The sequence below is a fragment of the Arachis hypogaea genome, chromosome 14 (assembly GCF_003086295.3).
Source record: "Arachis hypogaea cultivar Tifrunner chromosome 14, arahy.Tifrunner.gnm2.J5K5, whole genome shotgun sequence".
Lineage (NCBI taxonomy): Eukaryota > Viridiplantae > Streptophyta > Magnoliopsida > Fabales > Fabaceae > Arachis > Arachis hypogaea.
Genome location: NC_092049.1, coordinates 115,107,466 through 115,124,044, shown reverse-complemented (window position 1 = coordinate 115,124,044; position 16,579 = coordinate 115,107,466). Strand labels below are relative to the sequence as shown.

General features: G+C 36.6%; 1 long non-coding RNA gene across 1 annotated transcript; it reads right to left on the bottom strand.

Annotated features, from left to right (window-relative positions):
• Positions 1-6,526: 6,526 nt before the first annotated feature.
• On the bottom strand, positions 6,527-16,200 carry LOC140178875 (uncharacterized). The gene is made up of 3 exons (XR_011871852.1): positions 16,146-16,200; positions 15,912-16,068; positions 6,527-6,781 (listed from the first exon to the last, which is right to left on the bottom strand). It is a non-coding gene; the product is annotated as an uncharacterized lncRNA (long non-coding RNA).
• Positions 16,201-16,579: the final 379 nt, after the last annotated feature.

The following is a 16,579-nucleotide window of genomic DNA, read 5'->3' as shown; positions in this document are numbered from 1 at the left end:
GATAAGAATAGAAATGCAGTTTGTCGCGTAGTTGAATCGCGAACGAGGTAGGGTTTTTCTTATAATCTATTTTATATTACAGAGTTGTTATAAATAGATATTGATGCAAAAAAGATATGTTTCTGTGATTATATTTGTCTTGTGGATGTGATGGTTTGTTAAACTGAATTATTGGTTGCTTGATTGTGTGAGTGGTGTATGGTTGTTGATAAGAAATTGGTTTGAAATGTTATTTACTTAATTATTATGAAAAGTGGATTTTCTTGGTTTTGAACTTTATTTGGTAATGTAAATGTGTCGATTTTTTGGAAATGATTTGAGATATGAAAATAAATTGATTCTCAAAGCAGTTTGATTTTTGAGTTAGTCTGATTTTATAAATGATTTAATATTTGAGCTAGTTTGATTTTAAAAATAGTTTTATTGTTGGAATTGGTTCAATTTGAAAATTTTTTGATATTTGAAGTAGTTCAATTTTGGAAAATGATTGAGATTTGGGAATGGTTGAGAAAAGGTTTGAGAAATGTTTGGATGGGACCCGAAAAGTGTGGCAGTGTCCGAGTTTTAGAGGAGATACTGCCAAAATTTTATAAAATTAGAAGTTTCGCTTAAAGTATTATCTGAAAATATTTGGTTTTAAACATTACATGTTTTAAGATTGATTTATTTATCAAAGAAAGAATTGTGTTTTGAATTGGGATTATTGATGAACAGAATGGGAAGAAGGATGATGAGGATTGACTTTGAAATATGATTTTCGAATGAATATGAAAATGAGATATGGATTGACGAATGATGATGATATTGAGAATGACTTAGATGTCGATGAATGTTGAATGAATTATCCATATGGCTTATAAATTTGAATTATCTAAGACACGAGTTCCCTGGGTAAAGTACTGTGGCTTGCCACCATGTGTACCAGGTTGAAACTCGATACTCTGTTGACCTTACGATGTAAGGGTGACCAGACACTTATAAATTCCCGGGAATGGTACTGATAAACCACTATTTTATGGTTTATCTTGTGCTAATTTGAGTGGTTTTTATCAACTCTTTACTCACTTATTCTTATGATTTGCATGATTTTACAATTCCTTCCCAATTTTATTCTATGGTTGAAAACCTGGTTCCTAGACATCTAAATTATATATTTTTAAGGGCAAAAAACCATATTAAGCCACATGCAGAAAAGTTTAACCAAAATACGCCAAACAGACATTTGTTTCAGCAATAAGCCAAGAGGCATTTTTATATAAATCGAACCACCAAGGTTCGAACTCTATTAGCTAGTAATTCGAACCATCTTGGTTCGAACTACTACTGGAAAAATTTGAATAATTCGAACCGGTTAGGTTCGAACCAGGAGAGCATGTAATTCGAACCGGTTGAGTTCGAATTATGTGGAGAGTAGGTTAGTGTAATAATTCGAACCAGGTTGGTTCGAATTATGGGGAGAGAGGTTGATTCATGTAATTCGAACCAGGCTGGTTCGAATTACATGTATCATGGTTCGAACCAGGTTAGTTCGAATTAGTAGGACTCAGAGCTCTATATAAACGCTGTAAACGTGATTTGCTCTCATTAGAGGGTGTAAGATGGCTAGTGAGGAGGAGAGTTTTGCTGTTTTGGTACACCACAGAGGATCCATCAAGAGAAAAACTCGGTCCGGAGTGAAGTTCACGGATAAGAATCCTCTCTATATTGTGGTGAATCGAACGACAAGCTATGATGACCTGGTTAGATCTGTGCTGATGAAACTTGGCCTGGAAGGTGCGAAGCGGATTAAGAAGTTTTTCTATCGCATTCCAGTCACGATCCTGCACGATACGGTGAAGTATGATTGTCTCACGATTGGTAGTGATGAGGACCTCCAAGTCATGTTTCTTTGTCGGAGGCAGTTTCCGGAGGTCCGCACACCAGAGTTGCTGGCAAAGCTGGTTGATGTGGTATCCAGCTCAGGGGGTTCGAACCGAAATACCACCAATGTAGCCACGGCAGCTGGCTCCAGTTCCATGGCTGCTGTGGCTTCTTCCTCCATCCCAGTTTACGAGCCAGCGGCCCAACTTATCGCCTCCCCGTCATTTGCTGTTGATTTGAATGACGGCGTCCGCGACGAGGTAGGATCCTTTGATGTTCTGCCAAACCCTTTACACGGCGTTCCACCGGTTGGTGTCGGAGACGGAGAATTGGGTGATCCTGATGAGGACGACGTTGAGCCCAAACGATTGAGGATGATAGCGGGGACGAGGTTGTAGCGGCTGGGCCTGCATTGGCTGGCGGTGGTTCTAGCTCTGGCACACAGCAGTATCCACCATATTTTTCTTCGCTGGACCTGGACGCCATGACGAATGAGGGTGCGTTAGGGCACGCTGCTCGGGCTGCGCATGAAAAGAACCGCATACTGAGATATATAACTACACAGGTTTTACAGTAAACTGGTTCACATAAACCGGTTTACATTAACCATTTTGCTAAATTAAACAGCATAACATTACATGAAAGATAACTAACTGGAAAACAAACCCTAAACCACACAACTAAACCGCTAGCATATACCACAATTAACGAGAGCCATTAACAAGAAACAAATTCAATAAACCGGCTTACTTAAACCACCTAGCATTAAACAACTACCCTAAACCACATAAAAAACCGCTTACAAAAACCGCTAACAAAAACCGCTAACATAAACCACCAACATAAACCACTACCAAAAACCACTGACTTAAACCACTAACTTAAACCACTACCCTAAACCACCACCTTAAACCACTAACATAAACCACTAACTTATACCGCTAGCTTAAACCACTATCATAAACCACCTACATAATCCCCTCACCTAAACCACCTACATAAACCACTAACCTAAAGTACCGTCTAACCAAGATACAAAACCACTAAGGCACAACTAACGCTTGAATCAAAAATATTTCCGTACTAACCTCGTCGTTGATGACCCCGGCTATATGAGCAACTCCATCCAACCGATATAACCGTGCCGGATCGTCCCCCATCAGCAGAGTAGTCCGTTCAGGTCTTCCTCGGAGAGAATCTGGGTCGTTTTCTCTGAGATTTTGTGGGGTAGGGGGAGGGATAATGGTTCGAATGAGGGTGATTCGAACTCCTTATATAGTCGAATCACACCTAATTCGAACCAGCCTGGTTCGAATTATGAAGGAGTGCACTAGGAGTAATTCGAACCGGCCTGGTTCGAATTATGTATGAGAGAAGTTCGAACCATAGTGGTTCGAATTATGTATGGGAGGAGTTCGAACCTTAGTGGTTCGAATTATTCAAATACGTACAACACTAAATCGAACCATGTTGGTTCGAATTATGAAGGAGTGCAATTCGAACCAGCTTGGTTCGAATTATATTAAAATACACTTTGGCTCATTGCTGAAACGAAATTGGATTTGGCGCATTTTGGTTACAAGATTCTTGCTTTGGCTCAATATGGTTTTTTGCCCTATTTTTAATTTCCTTTATACCATTCGATAACGTGATCTGTGCGTTAAGTGTTTTCAGGCTTTAGGTACCCCCATTGATCGATTTGATCTCATGGGGATGCGCGTCGGGGGACAGTCTAAGGTTTTCGGACTTGTCGGGTTGGCTGGATAACCGAAAAATGAGCTCATTTGCTTGGGTTTGAACTTGTTTTGGTTTGCCTAATTGTTAAACTGTTCTTAACTGCTACCTGAACTATTTGCTGTAACTGTTACCTAAACCTGTGTTTTTTTTGTCTGTTTTGCCTGTATTTGTCCTGGTGTGCTACTTTTTAGAATGAGCTTTAGTGATGAATTGATGATTGTGTTGATTGATTTCGTGGTTGGTCTCTGATTAAGATTTTCTTATAAAAAAGAAAGGTTTTGAATTTCTGAAAGATTGAATATTGTTTTTTTGAAAAGGTTTGAAATGATTAACTATTGGTTTTTAAAAGATTCATAAGGCAGTGATTATCACTGAGCTTGAAAATAATTTTCTTATTACGTATCTTCTTATGACAACTCTAAAACTCCGTGGTGAGACCGTGTGGTTAGGTTCTCACCCCCTACAGCTTTACCTTTTCAGAAACTGGATGAAGAAGCATTGTGAAGAGTTATATTGCGTTTGGTTTATATGTTGTTGTATTAGTTAGATTATTTTCTTCCCTCGTCTTTGTTATTACAATTTTGTAAGAGGAATAGGAGTTGTATGTTTTATATGTATATTATATTATAAGATATTATATAAGAAGTCTTGTATATGAATCTATGTCTGCTTGTTTTTTTTCTTAAGATAAAGTATTTATTTTCGGATTTCAAAGAAATCAGCGATACGGTGTCGAGTCACAGGCTCCTATTTTAATATTAAATATATAAAGTAGTCATAATACTTCTTGCTATCAGAGTGGCGCAGTCAAAAGCGTGGCATTCTGGTAGTGAGGGTGTTACATTATGGTATCAGGCGGTCATTCCTGTAGAGCCTGAGGATTGGACCGACTATGCTTCAATTGCATACTCTGAGAGTCTGTCATGTAGTAGGTCTTGTTTGGATAACGAGAATTAGAGCTTTATGCACATGACGGTCTATTGATTAATGCCATTAGTCTTGCATTGCATAATTCCTGGTATTAAGTTTGGCCGGCTTAACCATGGTGAATTATGTATACGTAAGCATTAATGGGTTATCATAGACGATTTGCGAGTCACAAATAACGCGAGTTGCGGGTTTCGGGAACATTAGAAACTAAGTTCTAGAGATTATTTTCGTTTCAACGTATAATCTTTATTCGTGCTTGACGTTATCTTTTCCTTTATCAATTGTATTGGAATCTCTAGTTCTTAATTTCTTTCTTGGAATGTGTTTTGGATATTTTTCTACCATATCTTGTCATTCATATATATCTTTGCTTGATTATGTTCCTAATTGTTGCTTGAATCTTTAAGGAACATTCAACCTTGACACTGTTCATAAATTTGGTATTTGTTGATTTGATCTCGAATCAATTTTGGTGCAATGCATAATCCTTGATTCCTAAACCATTTGAAATCTTAAGAGTCGCAATTCGTAGTAAACTAATTATGCGATTTAGTTCTCCTGTTTCGTGTTCTACAACTATTGTGTGTCCTGCTCGGACTACAATCTTTGGTTTTGTGTTTCTTCGTAAAAATGATAAAAACTGACCTTGTTTTGATAAAATGTATCAATTCTAGTAGTTTTCTTCTACAAATCTTATCTTGGAATCTCTTTTGAAAATAGTTCTATTTTGGTCCTTTTTCTGTTTGATTCTGATTGAACCATTATCTACTTAATATACTAAAACTGGGTTTTTTCCCAACTAATAGAAGTAAGGTGTCGATTCCTCATGAATCCATTTTCCCGCCAAAATGAATGCACTATTTTCTCTTCTAAATTTATTTTATAAAAATATCTTTATTATAATTATACTATAATTAGCATTTAAGTAATAATGCATAATTATACTAATTTAAGAAAATATCTTTATTATAGTTATATAAAATCAGTATTTAATATATTATTAAACTACTTATCAATTATCAATCGAAATAATAATAATAATAATAATAATAATATAATAATAATAATAATAATAATAATAATAATAATAATAATAATAATAATATGATAATTATATGATAATGGTATCGGTTATTAATAACCAATTTATATTTCTCTAAATAAATTTATTTTAGAAAAATATCTTTATTATAATTATATTACAATATTACAATTAATATTTAATGAATAATGCATAATTATACTAATTTAAGAAAATATCTTTATTATCTATCTATTCTATTTATTCTATTATATCAATCGAATTTTTGCACTTAATGATGGAACTGATATGGCATGCTCTGTTTCCTTATTTATTTCATTTAATTCGTTAGAGCAAATCAATTATAATTAATTAATTACATCAATTAATTAATTTGATTAGACATTCAAATCTTACCATTTATTATAATTTATATGAATTGATTAATTATAATTAATTATATCAATTAATTAATTTAGTTAATTATATTAGTTATTTGATTTGATTGGAGTAAATATCCAATTATGTAATAAATAATAAATATGATAACAAAATATATGAATTAATTTAATTAGTTTATTTTTTCTCAATATCATCTATTTATACAAAATCAAATATTTTTTATTCATTCGCTCTCTTTTCTCTCTCTTCCTCCCTCCCTCTCTTCCTCTCTTTCTCTCTCTGGTGTTTAGGTACAATTTGTAACACCCTACCATACTTAGTATTATGCTTAAGTCATAAGACTGAGATAGTAAGGTATTACGACCTCTATGAATAGTAATATATATATATATATATATATATAATAATAATAAAGAAAAAATTATTTAACTAGAAGCCTTGAAAACGGTTTAAACAAAATCGCAAAATAAAAAGCGCAACGCTCAGGAAAGGATTACTTGCGTGCTAAGAACCTAATAGGAACATGATAAATAATAAATGAAAAGATAAAGAAAAGCCAAGGAACAGCATAACTAGCCCTGACTCAGCCGGCGAAGCTACGACTGGCCCGAGGATACATATATACATATAAACGTACATAAGTGTACCCAAAATATACCAAAATACCAAAGTAAACTCCTATCTCTCCCTCAACCTCTAAGAGGAGCAGCATACATAAGTTACTTGGAGAGTAAGTTAAATACATATATACAAATAGAAAACCAAATACACCCAAGGACTACTTCGCTTCCCAGGATCCAGACGCCTAGCGAGGAGCCTCTCGACCTGCATCTGAAAAACAACAATACAATATGGAATGAGAATCGGAGGTTCTCAGCATGGTAAAAGTGCCACGCGCATAAGAAATACGATCCTGAGACGCCATAGGCAGTCCTAGAACTCCGTTATTCAATTATCCAATTTAATTACTAATTAGAGCTATAAATAGGGGTAGGTATTCTAAATCTACCTAACTTACTCAATTTCAATCCTAATCTAATACCCAACCATTTCTCCATTTCCTCCATTTCCTCCATCAATCATAATGCAACAGAAACAAGCAACCAAACAAGTTCACGCACAAGTAATGAGCAGATAGTACAAATAGCAAGTATAACAGATAACAGGTGATATATATCAATTAGGCATACCCATGAAATGCATAGCAATCAAAACAAACAAATGCATATGATGCATGCCTGTCCTATGGCTGATGGGGCCCATCTGTCGGTTATCCAGCCAACCCGACAAGTCCGAAAACCTTAGACTGTCCCCCGTCGCGCATCCCCAAGAGTCTATGCATAGAGTTCACATTCAATCATCATATAAATCACTCAATGGGGGTTATCCATACCCGAAAATTTATACGTGCCCGGTCACCCTTACGACGTAGGGTTAACAGAGTATCGAGAATCAACCTGGAACACGTGGTGGCGAGCCACGGTTTTTACCCAGGGAAACTCGTATCTCAGATATCATCATTCATAAGCCATTTCATATTCATAATCATTATTTAATCATTCATCAAGCCATGGCATATTAACTCATTTTATTAACAACCTCCCTTTCACATTTTTCATCGTCATTCCTTATAATTCATCTTGATTACCCTTTCCGGGTCCTGACCAAACTTTTTATCAAACTCTTCTCATCCTTCTTAATATCGAATAATCTTAAAATCAACCCAACTCTAACATTAAATCAATCACATCACACGAGGACTGAACTTTAACTTCTCGAACTCATGACTATCACTAAGACATCCTCGACACTCTATTTCTTTTCTGTTTCTAATATAGCAAATGAACTCGGAATTGCACAAACTTTATGTCCAGGCGTTCATATTGAAATAAGCTTTCTAACAAATAAAATATCATAATTTTCTGATTTTTCTAGCCTCAGGAATAAAGGAAAAACCGTGACTGCTCTGCAGTGCATAAAACCAGAAAAACAGCAGCAGCATGTGATATTCAAAATTCAATATAAAATCCAAGTTAAATCCAATGACTTTGAAAATTAATGTAGTTAAACTTTACTCATCCAGGTTTCTTTCTCAATTGGTTCTGAGTTAATACCATTTTTAATGAAAAAGTTACAGCACCTGGAATTTAAGTAAAATGAGACAAATCTGTTTTAAAACCAACAAGCTTAGTACCTTTCATTGGAATAACTTTTATTACAAAACTCCATTAAGCTAAATTTTGATTTGACAACCCCTAGCTCATCCAGAAACAAGTGTGTCTTGTTGCAACCCAATTTCTATTTAATTCTAAGAGTTACAAGCATTGGAAGTTGATGCATAGCTTGCTGAAATCTGTTTCTTTTCAGTTTTGACCACCAATATTCAAAAATTCACAGCTCCCAATCCTCAACTCTTAAATTCTGAAATAAAGCAAATTTTAGAGAAATAAAGCAAGTTAATCAAATTTTATGATAAAATTGGTTTCGCTCCAAACTCAACTCATAGAAGTCGCAGCAAGACAAACAAGTTGCTGCCCTGTTGATCTTTCTACTGCTGGACAGATAACTTTAAAAATTTGCCATAAATTGTATATTTAACAAAAAGGTCTTAAATTTTCCAGTTTAGTTCCTTATATTCCCAAGTTTAGCCCAAACTTGGTCTGATGCAATTCCGATCATTACATAATTAGTTACAGCATATACAATACCACACAACACAACTCTACATCCTTATAACAAAACCAATCAATCCATCGTAAATAAATAAAAGACACCATTAATAACTTCACACCTCATAATCTAATATATAAATTCACTAACAAATCTATTCTAACAACATTACAAGGCTAATATAAATACAACAAACAATCCAACTTATTCTATGGTTCCTCTAACCTAATTTTCACAACACGTAAAATTAAACGTGCGAAACTTAAACCATACCTTGGCCGATCACTAATTCACCCAAGGCAGCTTCTCAACATAAATCACAGCCTCTCCAAGCTCAATCAAACAGCCCAAAGCAAGCCTTGTCACCAACAAAGCTCCAAGTAATCCAAATTCAAGTTCAATGCATAAACACCCTCTTAAACTACACCTAATACACATATATATGTTCCAATCAGTTTTCTATTACCAAAAACAAGATTGAGCTAGGGTTAGGGTGTTCTTACCATACCCATATGCTCAAATAGCTTGAGCCCACAAATTCCGGAAGCTAACTTGAAACCTAGAACATAGAAATTGGACAAGATTTCACCATAGGTTTCCAAAGTTTACCAAAGAAAGAGGGATAGGATTCTGAAACCTAATAGGAGGCTTACCAATGAAATTTTTCAGATAAAAAGGTTAGAGCACGACGCGCTGGAGCGCGTGGGCCGCGAACGGTGCTGGCGATCGGAGCCCGGACGGCAGGAGTATGGTGGATCAAAGGGTTAGGGTTTGAGAGCTTCTCCCTTTCCTCCAATTCTGTTTTGGCGTTGCAGCAACTAATGAGGAAGAAGAAGGCTGCTGTTTCCTTTATATTATGGGTTCCGGTTGGACCCACAGGCTCGGTTTGGGCCCCGGTTCAACCGGTTCGCCCCTCCGTCCGATTTTGAGCCAAATTTTCGAAATTGATATTAAAATTCTCGTTTTGACGAGCTCTATCCTATTTTAATATTAGTTTTGCATTTTTAGCTTTCCTAATAAAATGCATTTATTAAAATTAATTAGATTTACTTTAATCTACTAATAGAATTCTAAATAATTCATTATCTGAAAGATTGGTTTTTCGCATATTCGGATTTTATATTCCACTTCTGTTCACTTTTTACATCTTCTAGAATAACTTCTCTCTGCTTGGCTGCTTGCATGGTATATTATTATATATCCTACGAGGTTACTCGAGCTGAGATCCTTCTAGTTGCATTAATTCAAGTTCTAATACGTGATTGATATTAGAAGTGTACTCCTGAAGTTGAGATGTGTTACATGTACCATTTTGGAAGATATAGGATATGGTTATCTGATATGCCACTGGTCTAATTCTCTTCAGAATCTAACAAGTCCATCCTTGCCATTACCCTAGATCCCAAAACACTTTGGTTTTAATACCTTCATCTTGATCACTCACTGATCTCAACTTGTTAAAGTAACCTTCTCAAGTTTAGGACTTCCTTGGTTCATGTAATCCTTTTGTCGGCTTTTTATAGTAAGATTGTTAACTCGAATTTGCGTAACTCTTCTCTGCTGTCTCGACTATTAAATTCGGGAACTAAGATATTCGATGCTCTAGTTTTTATCCATGCGGTAGTATTTAGCGCTCTGTGAAGCTCCATCTTCTCCTCTAGTCCTCAACAATCTAATACGAAACCGATAATTACTCTTCCTTACTTCCGATGTAAAACCTTCAATGGTTGCAGCATTCCGAATAGTTTCTAATGGTCCTCCTTTACTTCTTCATGCTTTAAAACGCCATTAAATGCATTGCCACTTATTCTTTATTTCTAATAACCCAAAAACATCTTCTTTGATTCATGGTACGTCGTGGCAGCTTCATGGTAACTTCGAAAATCCTTTCTCATGAGTTTCAGACAATAATTCCTCGTCTTAACTTCTGATTTAAACACTTAACTCCTTCTCGGTATCTTCTTGATTCAACAGGTTTTAGTACTTCTAGTAGCTCCTTATCACTACTATTGCGCTCCCTAAGCCCTTAATCCTACGATCTCTATTTCGGCGTTTGCGTTAGGCATATAAATCTCTTTTTAATTCTCTTTTGTTTACCGAGCCTTGATATCTTTAGCAGTTCCTTATTGTCTCGCTATGCGTCCCGCATCTCGTCGATACCATGTTGTAAACTGGTAATGGACTTAGTCCGATATTTCACTCTACACTCTCATTCTCCAACTTAGAACTTCAACTCATCTAACATTTCCTCATTTGAAATTAACGTCCAAGAATCCCTTATAAACTTCTTGCTTAGGGCGTCTACTACAACCTCATGATGTCGCATCAGCACGCTTCTCAACTCCCCCAATAATGCATGGTAGTAATTTCTTAAATGGTCCTTTAGGCTTAAGTGAACAAGCATTGGCATAAAGATCAATCTTCTTCCATGGCTTGAAGACTTCTAGCATATCCTGGTATTTCATTCACATGGTGCACCTCGTTGCAATCTATTTAGTCACGAGCGATACGATCGGTGAGGATTAGGGTTTTAAATTCCCTCATAATGTCGCTGGTTTACTTTTCATGTTCCAAAGTCTTACTTTAAAGGATTGACACTCCAATAATTGCATCTAAGGGTTATGCGTGACGCAAAAATTCTAGTACGAGTTTATTTTTCAAAAAAAGTCATGTTCAAAGGAATGAACGAATAGCATGAACGGTGTTCGTAATGAGTCAGAAAGGAAATCTTGTACACAGTTGATCAGGATTATACCGAAATAATGGAATACACAAGGAGAAGAACCTAGGTGCATCTCAAGAAAAGAGTTCAATTAGAGACCTTTTGTAGGAAGAACAGAGCGTACAGAGTCAAAGAAGTCTCAGCTGATTCTGAAGAACATGGGTTTGCGAATAGGGGCAACTCTAGTCATAGCGAGCATACAAGATTCAAGGATTACGCGCTTATACCAAGACAGCTTAGACTCATCCTGGAAAAAAAACAATATTCATGCGCACAAGGAGTAAAGTTAGAAAGGTAGTCAAGCTATTTAGGAAGAGCTCCGGATCGAATGTCAATGCAGGTTTCAAAAGAAGAATTAGATCGGGTCGCGAAGGTTCGTTAGCACACTCCTCTCTGCATAAGGTTTCCTACCATTCTCTTCCTTCTTCTCCAGCATAACCGATGCTTCCCACAAAGAATAGTGGTTAGGTGATTCCCTCTTCTAGTACTCCCTTCCACTCAATCCTAAATTCTACCGATTATAATGATGTTTCGCTTGTGGTGCGATTGAAGTTAATCCGGTTTCCGGTACTAAGGCCTATCGCAAACTCGCTTTCTCTCTGGAATGGAAGTTTTGACACACCTTCAAGAATTGTCTTAGAAACTCTCTCGTATAGAGATTTGATTTCATCTCCACTTACCTCTTAACAATTAACATCTAAAGGCTGTGTTCGCTCTATTCCTCTTCCTCAAAGTTTCACCGGTCACTGAATTCCAAATAATAACTCCGTGTAACCTCAACACTCCTGATTTCTTAGATATGGTCCAACCTGCTTCCACTACATTACTTAATCCTTAACCTTCAAAAGTCTAACCACCCCTCTAAGGTAGCTAAGTGTCACTCCGTCTCAATAACCAATAGTTTTTGACTAATCATCGACTGGGACCTCATGATTACTGAAACTTGTCATACATCACGAATGAGTATTACATATAACGGTATGCAAGGAAATTAGAAATTCAACTGATGGTTTAAAATTACCTCGGCTATGAGAATTAAATTCAGTTGCATCCCGATTTTCTTTGTATGGACAATTCCAAGACATATGCCCTGGTCTCCCGCACTTGTAACATACGCCTAATCCGGCCCTGCACGGTCTGTTTGGATGGTACTTCTTGCACTTGGGCACCTTAAATTATCCAGTTGAGTACTAGTTTTCCCTTCAGCATTCAGATCTAGACGGTTATCGTTCCTTCGGTCATTGCTTCAGCGCTGAGAATGTGAAGCGACAAAGCGATTCTTTTTGAAAGTTTGGCTCCTCGGTGTAATCTTTCCCTTTTTCTTTGTGAAGGGTTCTCGGTGATCACTTCTTGCTACCTCAGCCCTCCTTGAGCTTTCTCCCATTGCCTGACCCACGTTAACCTGCTCTAGATAACTCAGTGGTACCCCTGTATTCGGAGCATTATGTCCACCTTCATATTCATTATCATCATTGTTGCCAGTTCCAGCTTGTGGTTCCATCCTATCCATTACTCGGATGGTCACGGCAGCAACAGTACCAATGGCAGCAGCAACATTCGTCATTGCGGTCATGATATCGGTCAAACTATCTATTGGTTATGGTTACCTCATTTATCTCTCCATCCTTGACCTCGATTACGCTCACGACCGCGCCCACGAGACGCCATTTGGTTCCTGTTCACACCAAACAAGTGATATCAAGGTGATCAGTCTCAATATCTCTAGTTTAGTATTTCAAAGTCCCAAATGCATGCTCATGAGCATTCATGCCTCATATATCAGTTAGATACCCTAAATAGCATGTTTAGACACCCAGAGTATGCCCAGAGGCATAATCAGTCCGTCCCTCAGGCTCTATAGGAACGAACTGCTCTGATACCATAATGTAACACCCTACCATACTTAGTATTAGCTAAGTCATAAGACTGAGATAGTAAGGTATACGACCTCTATGAATAGTAATATATATATATATATATAAATATATATAATATATATATATATATATATATATATATATAATAATAATAATAAAGAAAAAGTTATTTAACTAGAAGCCTTGAAAAAAACGGTTTAAACAAAATCGCAAAATAAAAAGCGCAACGCTCAGGAAAGATTACTTGCGTCCTAAGAAACCTAATAGGAACATGATAAATAATAAATGAAAAGATAAAGAAAAGCCAAGAACAGCATAACTAGCCCTGACTCAGCCGGCGAAGCTACGACTGGCCCGAGGATACATATATACATATAACATACATAAGTGTCCCCAAAATATACCAAAATACCAAAGTAAACTCCTATCTCTCCCTCAACCTCTAAGAGGAGCAGCATACATAAGTTACTTGGAGAGTAAGCTAAATACATATATACAAATAGAAAACCAAATACACCCAAGGACTACTTCGCTTCCCAGGATCCAGACGCCTAGTGAGGAGCCTCTCGACCTGCATCTGAAAAACAACAATACAATATGGATGAGAACCGGAAGTTCCTCAGCATGGTAAAAGGCCACGCGCATAAGAAATACGGTCCTGAGAACGCCATAGGCAGTCCTAGAACTCCGTTATTCAATTATCCAACTTAATTACTAATTAGAAGCTTAAATAGGGGTAGGTATTCTAAATCTACCTAACTTACTCAATTCAATCCTAATCTAATACCCAACCATTTCTCCATTCTCCATTTCCTCCATCAATCATAATGCAACAGAAACAAGCAACCAAACAAGTTCACGCCACAAGTAATGAGCAGATAGTACAAAATAGCAAGTATAACAGATAACAGGTGATATATATCAATTAGGGCATACCCATGAAATGCATAGCAATCAAAACAAACAAATGCATATGATGCATGCCTGTCCTATGGCTGATGGGGGCCCATCTGTCGGTTATCCAGCCCAACCCGACAAGTCCGAAAACCTTAGACTGTCCCCCGTCGCGCATCCCCAAGAGTCTATGCATAGAGTTCACATTCAATCATCATATAAATCACTCAATGGGGTTTCCATACCCGGGAATTATACGTGCCCGGTCACCCTTACGACGTGGGTTAACAGAGTATCGAGAATCAACCTGGAACACGTGGTGGCGAGCCACGGTTTTTACCCAGGGAAACTCGTATCTCAGATATCATCATTCATAAGCCATTTCATATTCATAATCATATTTAATCATTCATCAAGCCATGGCATATTAACTCTTTTATTAACAACCTCCCTTTCACATTTTTCATCGTCATTCCCTTATAATTCATCTTGATTACCCTTTCCGGGTCCTGACCAAACTTTTTATCAAACTCTTCTCATCCTTCTTAATATTGAATAATCTTAAAATCAACCCAACTCTAACATTAAATCAATCACATCACACAGAGGATTGAACTTTAACTTCTCGAACTCATGACTATCACTAAGACATCCTCGACACTCTATTTTCTTTTCTGTTTCTAATATAGCCAAATGAACTCAGAATTGTACAAACTTTATGTCCATGCGTTCATATTGAAATAAGCTTTCTAACAAATAAAAATATCATAAATTTTCTGATTTTCTAGCCTCAGGAATAAAGGAAAAACCGTGGACTGCTCTGCAGTGCATAAAAACCAGAAAAACAGCAGTAGCATGTTGATATTCAAAATTCAATATAAAATCCAAGTTATAATCCAATGACTTTGAAAATTAATAAAGTTAAACTTTACTTCATCCAGGTTTCTTTCTCAATTGGTTCTGAGTTAATACCATTTTTAATGAAAAAGTTACAGTACCTTAAATTTAAGTAAAAATGAGACAAAATCTGTTTTAAAAACCAACAAGCTTAAGTTACCTTTCATTGGAATAACTTTTATTACAAAACTCAATTAAGCTAAATTTGATTGAGAACCCTAGCTCATCCAGAAACAAGTTTGTCTTGGTTGCAACCCAATTTCTTTAATTTAAGAGTTACAAGCATTTGGAGTTGATGCATAGCTTGCTGAAATCTGTTTTTCAGTTTTGACCACAATATTCAAAAATTCACAGCTCCCATCCTCAACTCTTAAAATTCTGAAATTTTAGAGAAATAAAGCAAGTTAATCAAATTTTATGACAAAATTGGTTCGCTCAAAACTAACTCATAGAAGTCGCAGCAAGACAAAACAATTTGCTGCCCTGTTGATCTTTTTCTGCTGCTGGACAGATTACTTTAAAAATTGCCAAATTGTATATTTAACAAAAAGGTCTCAAATTTTCCAGTTTAGTTCCTTATATTCCCAAGTTTAGCCCAACTTGGTCTCATACAATTCCGATCATTACATAATTAGTTACAGCATATACAATACCACCACAACACAACTCTACATCCTTATTAACAAACACCAATTCTAATCCATCATAAATAAATATAAGAGCACACCATTAATAACTTTCACACCTCATAATTCTAATATATAAATTCACTAACAAATCTATTCTAACAACATTACAAGGCTAATCATTAAATACAACAAACAATCCAACTTATTCTATGGTTCCTCTAACCTAAGTTTTCACAACACCGTAAATATTAAACGTGCGAAACTTAAACCACCTTGGCCGATCACTTAATTCACCCAAGGCAGCTTCTCAACATAAAATTACAGCCCCTCCAAGCTCAATCAAACAGCCCCAAAGCAAGCCTTGTCACCAACAAAGCTCCAAGTAATCCAAATTCAAGTTCAATGCATAAACACCCTCTTAAACTACACCTAATACACATATATATGTTCCAATTCAGTTTTCTATTACCAAAAATAAGATTGAGCTAGGGTTAGGGTGTTCTTACCATACCCATATGCTCAATAGCTTGAGCCAAAAGTTCCGGAAGCTAACTTGAACCTAGAACATAGAAATTGGACAAGATTCACCATAGGTTTCCAAGTTTACCAAAGAAAGAGGGATAGGGATTCTGAACTTAATAGGAGGCTTACCAATGAAATTGTTCAGAAAAAGGTAGAGCTCGACGCGCTGAGCGCGTGGCCGCGAACGGTGCGGCGATCGGAGCCCGGACGGAGGAGTTATGGTGGATCTAAGGGTTAGGGTTTGAGAGCTTCTCTCCCTTTCCTCCAATTCTGTTTTGGCGTTGCAGCAACTAATGAGGAAGAGAAGGCTGTTGTTTCCTTTATATTATGGGTCCGGTTGGACCCACAGGCTCGGTTTGGGCCCCGGTTCAACCGGTTCGGCCCCTCCGGTCCGATTTTGAGCCAAATTTTCGAAATT